Source organism: Lepeophtheirus salmonis, chromosome 3 (assembly GCF_016086655.4).
Source record: "Lepeophtheirus salmonis chromosome 3, UVic_Lsal_1.4, whole genome shotgun sequence".
In the NCBI taxonomy this organism is placed as follows: domain Eukaryota; kingdom Metazoa; phylum Arthropoda; class Copepoda; order Siphonostomatoida; family Caligidae; genus Lepeophtheirus; species Lepeophtheirus salmonis.
Genome location: NC_052133.2, coordinates 40,751,636 through 40,759,175, shown reverse-complemented (window position 1 = coordinate 40,759,175; position 7,540 = coordinate 40,751,636). Strand labels below are relative to the sequence as shown.

Genomic DNA, 7,540 nt, shown 5'->3' with positions numbered 1-7,540 from the left:
GAGGATTATATTTTTGGGGAAGGGGCTTGGTTTTTAGAATTAAAAAAAATCAAAAATTCAAATTGATTCTCCGCTGCATGATTTGAGTCGAATGACCCTTTTTTTAGAAAAGATATGCATAAAAAAAAATTCTTCCTGACAAAAAAGATTAAAGCAAATAAACAAAGATTCTTAGCCCCTCCCCCCCCCCGCTCTGCGGACGCCCCTGATAAAGTTGAACAATAAAAAAAAGAAAAATACCGTTATTTAATTACGTCACCTGGGATCGATTTCACCTTCTTTTAGGACCGACAACAGGAACTTGACTGGATGGGACTGGTTCAGTTACTTGTTACTAAATAATGACGGGAAAAAAGACTAGTTATAACTGTTACGTGTTGCAACTGTCCTCAATATCTCCGCCGTCTTATTTATCCTCCTTGTAATCTATATTCCTACCAATCTTTCTAATAAACCGTGACTATAGCACTGAATATTCATTATATTATACAATTGTTAAGTAAATTTTGTGGATATAGCTTTTTGATAATCGAGGAAAAGTGAGATTTGCAACGGTGTTGCAGTCCACCACCCCTATGTACAATTAATGACCCATTGCTAAAGTGTGGTTAATCTTCAAAGTTCAATTAATCTCCATCCCTAGATATGGATCTACAAACTGCATTTCCTTCTTTCTATCTCGTTACCCAATCCCTAGAAGGTATGGAAACGAATACTCTAAACAAGACTCGGGGGGAACTTGATTTATTTTCCACATAAAGATTTATTATCTCCTTGGTTTTTTTCTCTATTTTTCAGAAATTAAATACAAAGATATGCATTTCAAGAAGTAAGTAATAGATACATTCAAAATAAAAATATATAGTAGACATGAATGCTTACTCTAAATGAGGATAATGAAGTAATTATTTTCATGGGTAGGAAAGATATATTATTATTTTAGAAAAATTCATGGTTCTCTGTTGTTGTTGTAGTTTCTTTTGCCTTGGAAATAAGAATGCACGGGCCATACCCCCAATGTGACAGGGGATGCTCCATTTATCGAATTAGTCATTCTCGAAATATACTGATAAATATAAAATGTTCCTCCAATTAATCTCATTTAATTGGATTCAATATCAGGGCTCTCCTCTTCAGAACCGTAGATCTGCTCATTCTCCGCCATTTGAGTTGCACAAAACAACTTCCTCACTTCGCTCTCTGATACAACCTGCTGAAGGAAAGAGTAGCTCAGTAACTTATGACAGTATTAAGGATGGTAAAATAACGAAAAATTGACTAAAACACAAAATAATACATTTTATTTAGCCAAAGCTGAATACATAACCTTCAAATGTAATTAGACATCAATTTAAGCTTAGTAAGATATGGTATGATAGGCACTAATTAATGATGGGTTTTGGTCTGGAATACTAGACCGGTCTGTTAGATCGAATTAGTTCGGTCCAACATAAAAGTTCGATCTAAAATTCGGTCTAGATTCGTCCAAAGGAAAAAATTGGTCTAGTTCGGTCCCAAAAAAATCGTTTTAGACTAATTTTACAAATAAATTGTTGATAATATGACATCATATGTATTTTCTAGTACTATGACGTCATACGAAGTTTAAACAGAGTCAGTTGGGATGACTTTTAATCCTTCTCATACCGTATTTGTTCTAGAACATATCCTATACTTTTGAGATTTTTCTGAAAAATCAACGTCGGTTGATCTAGAAAAAAAAGGTCAAATTTGAGTCCTACAAAAATGGGTCCAAAAAGTGAGACTGAAAAAATAGGTTCATGGTCTTAGACCATGGATTTAGAGCGAAAATTTCTCTAAATCCTACTAGAAAAAATCAGGACCGAGTCTCCACACTACCGGACACACACAAACAGCTTAGCTTGTTTCTATTTTTCCCCTCTTGAAGGAGAAGAAGAAAAAATGACGTAACTATATTTTTTCTTATTTTTCAACCAATCGCTTCATTTGTATTCCCCTCATGTGGGAATACAAATTCTGCCTGATTAATTTAGGTGTCTAGAATCCCATGAGTAAGTACAGCAAATCTCTAATAACTAAAAAAAAGTGGTTAATATATATTGTCAAACATTCATTTTAAATCTTAGAATGACTAGTTAAAAAGTAATGAGGTGAACCGGGTGAATTGGAACGGTTAGATAACATTAAACACTCTATTTATTATTTTTAAAAAACTATCCAGATTGTTTGATCTGGTTCAAATTTGTCTATTGTATTGTCAATCCTTTTGTGTTTAATGGTTGGTTTTGTGTGTAAGGTGAGGGGCGTCTGTAGGGGGTGGGATGGAGTTGAAAATTTAATTGATGAAATTTAAAAACTACATCCCCCTCCCAGAAAAAAAAATATATATATATATAGCGTCAAGTCGACATCCTGGAGATGCACTTAAGATGATTAGAATTGATGAAATATAGTTTTAATCCCTCCCTGGTGTAAATTTGAGTCAGTTTTCTTGAAAAATTTATATGTTTATGTTTAGATTATTCCTTGCTTAATACTAGAAAAGAGTGTTACTGAACTAAGATTCTGTATCCAGTTTTCAAATTTAGAGTTATTATACAATAGGAAACTTGGTTGAAGCAGTCAGTCTTTAAGTTTCACTCGTTTAACCACTTAATACAAGCTTGAATTTATTAACGTTGTTGGATGATTTCGTAGACCAGCTATTTTAGTCCCTAAAGGGGTCGACCACAAAGAAATTACTAATATTACTTTCTTTCAATACTCATATACAACAATGCAGATATAACGCTGGTTGTGGGAAAAATACCCTGTTGTTAGTGAGGACGTCATACCTAGAGAGATTAAAAGTGTGAGATATTTAAAATTATATGCTGATAATCTGCTCTTATTAATTCTTTTCCCACAAAGCTATAAACCATGAAGCGAAATAGGCCTCTTAGCTTAATCCCAGTTTACTTTTTATTTTATTTAGTCAGCTCTACGGCACTTAACAATAACCACCTACGCCCACTTTTTCTGCAATATTTTAATTACATACAATTATTTGCCAAATATTTTTAAAATTTGTTAAAATGTTGGAGCAACAACGAAAAAAGTGTGAGTGTAAAAAAATAGATGTAGATACCGCTGCCAAAAAGAAGCATAACTTCTGGACCAAAAATATGGTTTACTTCTGGTCTGCCTCCTTGGGGCCCTGTACTTTTAGAAAAATGTATGCTGCACCTCTTATTTAAAAGTGAATTCACTTCAAGATGACTTCGTGGTACGCCGTTGACTCGGCCTGCATCTAATCGCCGGCGTGTCGAGGTTGACATTGCTTGTGGAGTACCATGTTGAAAAAAAAATGTAGCTAAATATAGTATTTAAACATATCAAAAAATGGTATGGAGTTTTATTTCCTTTATTCCCTAAAAATAAGGTTTTTCGTAATTTATTAATGCCCACTGCAAGTTTTCTGTCCCCAATCTGTAAATACTTTGACAGCAAGTTCATATTTTGTCTAGGTCTTACTTTATTTTCACCACTGTCTTTCATTCTTCGTCTCAACTCTGTTTCAAATCTTTTGTAGATGATGTAATCCGCTATGACACCCTTTGGACCCGTGTTCACCGTTCGTACTGTCGTTTTCTTAACTTCCTGAGGCTGTGGCTCTTGTGGCTCTTCCATGTCGATGATGATGTTATTCATAAAAATCCTTAAAAAATAAATAAATAATTACGAATATATTGTTTAGTTAAATCCTTGCGTGACATATGGGCCTTTGTGTCATGGAAATATATATGTATGTATCCACCTAGAAAGGGGGGAGGTAGGGGGCAATACATGAAATTATGAAATTGTATTTTTTTACTCATGTACTTAGTTATATTATTTAATAATTATGTATACAAGTATATTTTTCAATTATTTAAAACCCTGTAATTAATATTTATATTCCTTATATAAAATATCTACTATTAATTGCGTGATTGTTTTCACATAAAATCAAAGATATATTATACCAAGGAATAATACTTTATACTTGTATAGTACTTTTTCTTTTCACTCCATTTTTGACCCATTGTTGGTCAAAATAAGGGCAATCTTAGTATAATAATTTATATATTAAATGTCTGTGTGTGTAGATATGTTTTTGTCCGATAATCACAACCAAACCAATGAATGAAATTTGATGACATTTTTCATGTTAGTTCTTAAAGCTCAAAAAATGGTTTTGGTAACATTTTTTTTTTTTTTGCCATTAAGGCCAAGGGGACTTTAAAATAGAATTGTTTGACTCACGCACGTCTATTTGATATACAAAATACGTAAAATATTAGGAATGATCTTTGATACAAGTCGGTATGTATCTTTACACACTTTTTAAAAAAAAAGGAGATTATAAGATTTAGAGTAGAAAAAAAGATTAGAGAATAAAACAACGGATTTTTGGCAGTAATATGAAAGATAAGCGAAAGATAGTTCAACTATAATATTTTTTTCTTCTCGAAAACCTTCAAACCTATTTTTAAAAAAGCAAGAGCTCAAAATTAATTTTAATTTCTGAATGTGCCAGACAACGCCAGGAAACCTACTCTATCTCCTTATAAAAAAAGGTTGCAAAGATTCCTACCAACACCAGCATGCAGCAAGAATAATTCTTAAAATTTTACGGTAATTATTTTTGTTTTATATTAAGTAGAAGAATACTTAATTAATTTGAATTTCTTAAAGTCCCGGGCAACATTGAGCAAGCCTACTCTAGTATTTATGCAATAAAGAGGAAATTGAATTAAAATAATCGTGTAATGAGTATAATTGTAAATAATATGACCTGAGGATATGCTAAAAAATACACTCGACATCAATATGATAACCCTGACATTTTGTAGAATGTTTTGGAGGAGAGAAGCTTGGATGTCATGACTAGTGTTGTGTCGGCTTGATTAGACCGAAATCTGTGGCTGAGTCTGGTTCTAATGACCGACAGTCATAAGGACTGATTTGTTTAATTTATATTGATGTTCATCAAAAAGTTATTAATTTTACCGTTATAAAAATAGCAAACATGCTTCATAAATTAAATGTAGGATGATTTCCTTACCAGGTGATATTTTACACTTTGTAGACAAGATTTATGGTATATATTAAGTATACAATTATCTATATATTTTTTTTTTAAATTAAAAATGTAATGTCAAAAGATTTTTTTTTACATTGAATAATGAAGAAAAGACAAACAAGAATAAAGTTATACCTGCGTATAAACAATAAAATTAAATAATATGTGAAGAGAAAAAAATAATTGTACTCATATAGTGTCATTTTTTTACAACTCTATTAATGAGTGTCCTAAATAATTTAAATTTTGTTCATTCATTTATTTCAATTTGTTTATTTGATTATAGAAATATATTACTTTTCATTATGCTTCTTATAAACCCCATAATAAAAAGGCTTGCTTCATACAAGTTTAGAAATTACAATTGTGCTACAAGTAAACGTTAATCAAATTTGCTTAAATTTTATATTTCTCTTCTTCTAACCTAGCTACAGTACACAAATTAGGATATGCGTATTCTGATAATGTTGAGGCAACTGCATGACCTAATGGTCATATTAAAAAGAAACCAAAATCAACATGGTAACCATGACAATTAGAAGAATGTTTTGCAGGAGAGAAGGAATAATGCTCATGACGTTTCATTAGAACAGCTACAATCAGCTGTGACAAAGGAGGAAGGAAAAAAGGATATAAACAAGGACATTTGCTGGAATTACTCCGATGTATATCCCCAATTCTACTCTGACTCCAACAAGGACTTACAATCATAACCCCACAACAAATCCTCAGGGTTACGCACACATGAACGTTCAATCAGGTTTTGAATATAATTGACTCTATTTAGGAAACGTTGTTCACTACTCAGGAATTATATAATAATGACAATTGCTAACGAAAAGAAGAAAATGCCTTCTTTATTATACCAATTACAATTACAAATTTACAGCTAAAAAACACACCGGATTTACATCATTATATATATTTATGAAAAACAGTCACAATGTGCAATTTATATATTGTGCTCTCTGATGTATATCATAGACCAATATAGTATTAAAAAATATACTATAATCTACTTGAATCATTGCATAAAATGAATGAAATTGCACAGGGATTTAGTTCAACTCATATTAAAAAAAGAAAACAAGCGGGAAGTACTTTATAAAAATATAAAAAAGGAATGTGACTTTAATTACGGTTTAGCAACGACCTAAAGTACTCCTTGGCTCATTCAATCTTTTTTTTCCCCCAAGCTATTAATATTGTTATTATTTATTCTTGAGGAGAGAACGTCTTTGAATAGAGTGAGGAGCTAAATGGGAGTGTGCTCATGAAAAACACAAAGAATTGGTTAGGGAGTTATCTTTTTTATTATTAGAGGAAAGTTTGTCTGTTAGTGGACGCCTAATAACTATGGGCAATGCCAGGTACTACTACAAGTTAAGCCATAAAGTATTTTATTTCCTGAGGACATTCAATTCACAATTTGTTAAATTCCCCATTTATTTCTTTACTATTTTTAATAAAAGAAAAAATAGCCTTTAGTGGTTCCTAATACCTACAGGGGGGTCCAGAATTATTATCCAATCAAAAAAGTTAAACTACTCACAGGTTATGGTTTTTATCGGAGTATGTATTAATAATTTTGTACGGATTGAATATTGTCCTACAATGAATCGTCATTGATTTGCAACTAGGACATAAAACGTCTCCGGAATATTTTGCGCACGTGGCCTCCATTTTTACGGTTGGCGAGTCCCTGGAAACTGCATTGGCTTTTTCCTCGACCATAACCTACGTTATAAAGTCAAAGGACCTCAGGTCGGGTGAAGAAAGAGGCCCAAAAGTTCTCCAAATTGTCTTTATACCATTCGTACACTTGATTTGCAATGTGGGCTGGGGCCCCATTCTCCTGTTGCGATATTTTTGACTTGGGTAAGACAATCTCAACACACGATACTCTTAATTTAATGACGTTCAAGCTATTGGAACTCCAATTCTGGACCCCCCTGTACATATATAATTGTTTTTTCATAACCCCTTGTAGGGCATTACATCCATGATATATGAGCGAGGCGTAACACCTTAAATAATTACCTTTAACTATGTAGAACGCGTCGGAGGAGTTCCAAAAAAACTATAAATACAACAACACCAAATGGTCAAAAAACTCAAATAATTATCTATAATTTATAATTAAAAACGGTCTTGTTCTTCCATCTATATTTCCATGGTCTTTGAAAGAACAGCAAATGAGGAATGGAGAAGGATTACGTATCTGAAAGGAAGGACTTTGGCACTTTTGAAGCTTCCTTACCTTCCTCCTCCATGGTTTTATGGCGTAGGATATTTGTTGTATTGTAAGTAGTAGTATTGATTAAACGTCACTGTTCGTGTGTCAACACAAAACAAGCTTACACAGATAAATTCATAATGTACTTTTTTTAATTAATAAAATATAGTCAATTATTCTCATATTCAAATTTCTAGGATGGTTTGGGATTTCAGGAA

At 32.3% G+C, this 7,540-nt stretch overlaps 1 long non-coding RNA gene across 1 annotated transcript; it reads right to left on the bottom strand.

The window, feature by feature from the left end:
* Window positions 1-736: 736 nt before the first annotated feature.
* On the bottom strand, window positions 737-7,290 carry LOC121115495 (uncharacterized). Its single transcript, XR_005863545.2, has 3 exons — window positions 7,127-7,290; window positions 3,496-3,679; window positions 737-1,213 (listed from the first exon to the last, which is right to left on the bottom strand). It is a non-coding gene; the product is annotated as an uncharacterized lncRNA (long non-coding RNA).
* Window positions 7,291-7,540: the final 250 nt, after the last annotated feature.